General features: G+C 42.3%; 1 long non-coding RNA gene across 1 annotated transcript; it reads right to left on the bottom strand.

Moving 5' to 3' along the window:
* Positions 1–285: 285 nt before the first annotated feature.
* LOC147356043 (uncharacterized) lies at positions 286–4,729 on the bottom strand. Its single transcript, XR_015143000.1, has 3 exons — positions 4,599–4,729; positions 4,173–4,206; positions 286–1,564 (listed from the first exon to the last, which is right to left on the bottom strand). It is a non-coding gene; the product is annotated as an uncharacterized LOC147356043 (long non-coding RNA).
* Positions 4,730–7,638: the final 2,909 nt, after the last annotated feature.

Below are 7,638 nucleotides of genomic sequence, written 5' to 3' on the forward strand. Positions count from 1 at the left end.
TAAAAAACTGGGAGTCGGGGGTGGGTGGGAAGAAGATGGATACAGCCAAGGCTTACCTCACAAGGTCAGGAGGGTCAAAATGCGAACTATCAAGTGCTCTGTGACGCACACGTTTTAGGCAAATGTTTTGTGGGATTAACATTAGGAGAGTTTTGGTCCACAGTAACTTGTTTGTTTTTTTTTTTTTTTCTTTTACTTGCCTTATTGCCATGTTCATTAGTATATATTTTTAATCGTTTAACTGAAGAACAGTTGAATTAGAATGTTGTGTTGATGACCGCTGTAGAGCAAAGTGACTCTGTTTTACATGTATATACATGCTTTTTAATATCCTTTTCCATTACAGCTTATCCCAGGAGATGGAGATACTTCCCTGAGCCGCACAGGAGGACTCCGCTGTCCATCCATTCTGCAGGTGATGGTTTGCACCTGCTGCTGCCCAGCGCCCACTCCACCCCCTACCCGCCATACTCTTTCCTCTCGTTTAACCTGTGCCCGTTCTAGACTTATAGCCTTTTGAATGCCTACATTTTATATTGTGTCAAAAACCTGAGAGGATAATATGGAAACTGAATAAACGTTGATTCAAGTCTAATTTTCTAGAAGATGCAAAGAAAAACACCCCATGATTCCCTCTAGAATTCACCTAAATAGAAGCAGGTGAAACAGTCATGAAGACTGTGACTGCCACCACTTAATATGTGAAGAAACAGAGAAGGCACTGGTCAGACAAGACCTATGTTAGAACTAAGAATTTCTAATTCTACAGTTTTACTATAAATACTGCTTTCTACAAAATATCTTAACTTTGCCTTTTGCTTTCATGAATAAAAAGACTGCCTCTTTGCCTGGCTTCTAATGTGTTGCTATTTTATTCTTAGGGTAAATGTGTGGGAGATAACATCTCATTCAAGGAAAACTTGAGCGAAAGGCAAAGTCGGGTATTTCACAGCTAGGAATTTCAGGTTCACAGACCTTTTCTTGTACTCAAGAAAGTAGGATATGTACTGAAATGTTAGAAATGTCAGATCATTCACTTATTTAGCTATTCAGAAATAAGAGTTGACAGCTGAGTCTGCAAGCACAGTATCTGTTGTTCAGACACTCATTTAGAAGACTTCAGTTAATTTTAGTGTGGGTGGAGAGAATTCTATTTATTTGAAAATGTAACATAGATGGTATGTAAACAATGTGAGAGGCTAGACTTTCTAATGCTGTGCAGTTCAGTCGCTCAGTCATATCCAACTCTTTGCAACCCCATGGACTGCAGCACACCAGGCTTCCCTGTCCATCAGCAACTCCCAGAGCTTGCTCAAACTCATGTTCATTGCGTCAGTGATGCCATCCAACCATTTCATCTTCTGTCGTCCCCTTCTCCTCCTGCCTTCAAACTTTCCCAGCATCAGGGTCTTTTCCAGTGAGTCAGTTCTTCACATCAGGTGGTCAAAGGATTGGAGTTTCAGCTTCAGTCTTTCCAATGAATATTCAGGACTGATTTCCTTTAGGATTTTATATCTATCCATGAATATATTTTGAATACTTGTTATGTATTCAAGGCATTGTGCTAGCAGTGAGGATTAAAAAAAAAGTGGTTACTGTTCCTGGTAGAAGAGATTCGGCAAAACTATTTCAAAAACAAGAAAGAAAATATCTGACCAAGTGCCAGGTGAAGGGAGACACCACTGTCAGAAGTCAGAGGATGTGAGACCATGGGGGATGGAAGGCTGGGGAGAGCGTTCAACAGGAAGCCAGGATTTGAGCAGAGCATTAATAGAATGAGCAGTATTTGAATACATGACGAAAGTGGGTAAGCCTGCCAAGGATGCTGGGGCAGGGTGGGATTACCTGGATAAAGTGGGGGCTCCTGTCAGGTAGACAGGGTCACAAAGGCAGGCCAGATGGGATTGTAGTGGGTTTTGATCATAATGGGATCCATTGTTGTTGTTTTCGTATAGTCCCTAAGTCATATCTGACTCTTGCGACCCCTGAACTGTAGCATGTCAGGCTCCCCTGTTCTTTGGTATCTCCTGCATTTTATTCAAACTCATATGCATTGAGTCAGTGATACCCAATGGGATCCATGGCAAGTCTTTTTCCAGGTAATCCTATGATAAGAAATGTTATTTTGGCAATATTAATATGATAACCATTTTCAAGATCAATGAGAGCAATAAGAACCATAAGAAATGTCAAGCAATAAACTTAGATTTGGAGTTGGTGGCAGAGAAAAATGCTAAGTGTGAAGGAACTAAAGAGCTTCTTGATGAAAGTGAAAGAGGAGAGTGATAAAGCTGGCTTAAAACTCAACATTCAAAAAACTAAGATCACGGCATCTGGTCCCATCACTTCATAACAAATAGATGGGGAAACAATGACATATTTTATTTTCTTGGGCTCCAAAATCACTACAGATGGTGACTGCAGCCATGAAATTAAATTGACTCTTGATCCATGGAAGAAGAGCTATGACCATCCTAGACAGCATATTAAAAAGCAAAGATATTACTTTGCTGACAAAGTCCATCTAGTCAAAGTTATGGTTTTTCCAGTAGTCATGTATGGATGTGAGAGGTGGACCATAAGGAAAGCTGATGCTTTTGAACTGTGGTGTTGGAGAAGACTCTTGAGAGTCCCTAGGACTGCAAGGAGATTCAACCAATCAATCCTACAGGAAATCATTCCTGAATACTCATTGGAAGGACTGATACTGAAGCTCCAAAACTTTGGCCACCTGATGAGAAGAACTGACTCATTGGAAAAGACCCTGATGCTGGGAAACATTGAAGGCAGGAGGAGAAGGGGATGACAGAGGATGAGATGGTTGGATGGCATCACCAACTTGATGGACATGAGTTTGAGTAGGCTCCAGGAGTTGGTGATGGACAGGGAAGCCTAGCATGCTGCAGGGGTTGCAGAGAGTCGGACATGACTGAGCAATTGAACTGAACTGAACTGATAGATGACACACCTTTTCAAATTCATGCGTAACTTTCAGCCATGCTGCCATGACTCAGCTGCTGCTATGGGCGGCAAGCCAATTGCCTTTCCCAAACGAGGAAATCATATAGAAAAACCACCCCTTCCTTCAGGGCATTAGCTGCTTGAAGAGCTTAACATCCTTCATGACTTCTAGGTAGACCCAAGGTTTTTTTTTTTTTTTTCCCCTCAAAATGAACCAACTCCCTTTCTCATTGTCCCCCATAAGAAGTCTCATTCTCTCAGCAGCACAGAGCTCCTCACCCCCATCTGGGTGTAAAACTGAATGTATCTTTCGGCTTCTTTTTTTTTTCCTTCCCTCCTGAAATTTACTTTTTAAACTAGAGGCATCAGATGCTGAAATTCCACCAGCATTACTTGGCATTAAGTTTCCTTCGTAAAACAAAAAATGATCCTAAAGCTGGACTCTGTGAGGCCTTCCACAGGACTGACCCCTCACCCTGCATGCTCCCCACCTCTTTTCTGTAGAAAAATTTTAGCCTCTGGGCCTTCCCCAAGTTCCAAACAGCAGATTCAGTCAGAGAAGTGAGAAAATGCAGAAACAAAGGAAAACTGTCAAATAAGATAAAATAATTCAACCTTAAAACAAAAGTCAAGGACCCTTTAGTTCCTGCTCAAGGGCTATAAATAATATTCTGAGCCATATCTTTGAGTTCTTTTACAAATACTAAGCCTCCCTGCCAAATGGAAGAAGTTGACTGCATGCTGACAAAAGCATATAGACCGCAGACCATTTGGAACCATGATAAGGCTAACAATGTTGGTTCCCAAAATACCACTGAGTATTACCTCACCACTGATCAGAAATCAATCAGAAAAATGCCCAGGGCTGATCAGGCCCCCTGTGAGCCCTCTCCCTCATCTTGCCTTTAAGCCCTTTGCTAAGTAGCGCTCCACTGTATGCGTGGGCCACACCTTCCTCACCCATTTCATTGTCGATGGACATTTAGGCTGCTGCCACGTCCCGGCTGTTGTAAATAGCGCTGCGGTGAATATCGGGGTGCACGTGTCTTTTGGAATTATGGTTTTCTCTGCGTATATGCCCAGGAGTGGGATTGCTAGATCACGTAAAGAAACAAAATTGTGCCATTTGAAGAGACATGGAGGGACCTAGAGACTGCCACACAGAGTGAAGTAAGTCAGAAAGAGAAAAACAAATATCGTAATACACTTACGTGCCATCTAGAAAAATGGTACAGATGAACCTATCTGCAAAACAGAAATAGAGACACGGATGTAGAGAACAAATATATGGACACCAAGGGGGAAAGGGGATGGGATGAACTGGGACCCTGGGATTGATATATGTTCATGATGGATACCATGTACAAAATAGAGAACTAATAGAACCTACCGTTCAACTCAAGGAATTTGATCTACTCAGTGTGGTGACCCAAATGGGAAGGAAATCCAAAAGGGAGAGGATATACGTTCACATATGACTGATTCACTTTGCTGAACAGCGGAAACAAACCCAACATTGTAAAGCAACGACGCTCCAGGAAAACAGAAGCCTTTCCCTGGAAGCCACCGTGAAGTTCAGGGAAGCAAGAGCCTCCTGCTCTCCGTAATGGGCGCCCTGCAGCAAATGCTACACTTACCTTCATCACATCCAGTGCCCAGTGGGTTGGCTTTGCTGTGAGTTGGGTGAGGGGACCTACATTTGGTCAGGTAACAATCTGGTGGAGGTAAGAGGGTGTTTTCAGCTCCTCCATTTGAACCTGTTTATTGTATTATTTCCTGAGTGTTCTCAGGTGTTTAAGCAGTAAGACCAAGTGGTATTAATTGGGTTAGTTCCACTTGAAATGAGATCTCCTGTTGGTCAGTCATTAAGTCATATCTGACTCTTTGCAACCCCATGGACTGCAGCACACCAGGCTTCCCTGTCCTTCACTCTCTCCTGGACAGGGAGACGCCAACTCAAATTCATGTCCATTGAGTTGGTGATGCTATCTAAGCATCTTATCCTCTGCCACCCTCTTCTCTTTTGGCCTTCAATCTTTCCCAGCATCAGTTTTTCCCAATGAGTTGGCTCTTCTCATCAGGTGACCAAAGTATTGGTGCTTCAGCTTCAGCATCAGTCCTCCCAATGAATATTCAGGGTTGATTTCCCTTAAGATTGACTGGTTTCATTTCCTTGATCCAAGGAGACTCTCAAGAGCCTCCTCCTTTTAATCTACTCCTTTGCTTCTGAAAGCAATCAATCCTCCAGACATTGCGAATGGCTTTGTGTACATAATTTCATGAAAGACTCAGTATGCTTCCATGAAGTAATCATACATATTATCATGCCATTTTGCAGGAAGGATCACTGATACACAGAGAAACATTTGTCTTGGCTCCATAGTCAGGCCGTCTGTCTAACTCAGCTATACACCCTCCTAACCAGGAGGCTACACTGCTTTTCATGTGCTTCCCACCCTAACGCCTTTGGTCTTCTGTCCTTTATGAATTACTGTCCCATCACACTCTCTTGTGTGATTCCCTCAATTACCTAATGAAATCTTATTTTTCTTTTTCAGATGAAAAAGGGAGACAAACCCATGAGGGGATATGTGATAAGCGTTGTCTCAGGGACTGGATTTGAGGACATCTCTGGAGTTGTTCACTCTGTGTTGCCTTCATTATCTGATCTTTGTACATGTCAGAACTATGGAGCCAGCCAGGAGGAAAAGACAGTGGGGGAACAGTGTGCTCGAGTTTTGTATTTTGATAGTTAGAAAATTAAATAGTCATATTGCTCCCCATATAAGACAAGAGATTCGGATCCTTTTTCCTTTTTAATTATTTTTCTCACATATGCTAAAAAATGCTCTGAGAAAAGCCATGAAATGTAACACGAGTATTAATGCCTTTGGCCACAGCAGTTTTTGCTCCTACTTATAATTAAATGGAGGAAAGTATCTTTTTACTGATTTATGAAGTAACATTAATAAAGACACACGTATCACCACCTACGGATCAAAGCAAAACAGGCATGAGGGCCGTGAAAGCTTAAACATTTCCTCCCCAGTATTGTTGGAAGATCCCTTTGGTTTTTCACTGGATGAAGGAGCAGTTCCCTTGACAACCAGCTTTCTGAACAGACTGCCTATACCTCAGCGTTCTACAGCTTGCTGTAAAAGTCAAAGTGCGATATTCTTACAAGATGCACATAAATTTACTAAGGAGTGACTTTACGATTTTTAGATGATGTCTACTAGACACGGCAGAGAAGATGTTAGCTAACTAAGAAAACGGAGGTCCTAAATCCTTAGCCTTCAGGACTAAGAACTGAAAGTTCTCAAATTTACACTTGTTCCTTAGATAAAAATTGCCATTTCTTTGTGATTATCTATTTATGCCTGCTTGTTCATTAACCCAGAAACGGCTCACTCTGGGTTTACAGAACATTTATCTAAAGACAGAAACATTAGGAAAGTAACAACTGGTGAGATGCTGTTAGTCCTCATCGCCAGGAGCGAGGCCAAATTGCCCCAGTTGACTGTGAGCATCCGCACAAACTCTTCCCAAGAAGTTTCCTTTTCCAAGGAACTCTCACCGCCCCCGGGAATTTCTGTGCAGCCCGAGAAAAAGTGAAGCAAATGGGATTGGGTTTGGCAGAGTTTTTCAAATAACTTGCTTCATTTCTAGAAATGGGAAACCTAATAGCCTATAGGCACCGGTCCAGAAGCATCGCACTCAAGTTCATTTTTCTTTAGGGGAAGATGACGATGTATTTTTCACCACCTCTTACCCTTGGATTAGAAGTAAAAAAATCACAGCTTAATCTCTGCAACCGTGAATGTGCCCTTTAAACACGGCAGTGTCCTCCACAAACTTTGGTCCATTTTTTGTTGTTGTTTAGTCGCTAAGACATGTCTGACTCTTTGCGACCCCCTGGACTGCAGCACCAGGCTCCTCTGTCCATGGGGTTTCCCAGGCAAGGATACTGCAGTGGCTGTCACTCCAGGGGATCTTCCTGACCCATAGGTTGTCATTTTCTTCTGGATCCAGTGATCAAACTCGCATCTCCTGCATTGGCAGGTGGATTCTTACCACTGAGCCACCAGACAACCCTCACTTTGGGCCATGCCTTGTCTTTAAAATACATAATTTGTGACAGTATCCTAAGTGAGACATCTCAGCTTCCAGTTATGAGCTTATATGCAAAACTGTATGTATCGATGGATATACGTATTATTCCGAGAGGGACCTTGGTGCTTGTATAAGACTCTAGAGGCATCCACATTTCATTTGTTGTATTGATAACACTTCTACAGTTTCCTGCCTGACTTTCCATCCTTCCTTCTTTCTCACAGATAATGTGGTTCTGCCCTCTTTCAATCCTTGCATCCTCCTTCCAGGCCCAAATTCCACCGCTTCTACTCTGTTACTTGCTGCTTTATCTCCACTGCTTACATCAGATTTTTGGTGTAGATTAGTAAACACATTTACATGTTCAATCAACTAAGTCCATCAGTTAGCTGACAGCCAGAATGATATACATTAACTCATCACATAATAAACCAAAGCCCAGGATCAAAGAAACAACACAAATCTTGGACTCAACACATTTCAGAGCTCCCCTTGGAGGTCAAAGTGCAGCCAGAAGTGTTTGGTTAAGCAAGTTCTAATGAGCACTTGGAATGACACACTGTT

Source organism: Bos grunniens, chromosome 16, assembly GCF_055505025.1.
Source record: "Bos grunniens cultivar Pamir isolate PY7600 chromosome 16, Bosgru_T2T1.0, whole genome shotgun sequence".
Classification (NCBI taxonomy): Eukaryota; Metazoa; Chordata; class Mammalia; order Artiodactyla; family Bovidae; genus Bos; species Bos grunniens.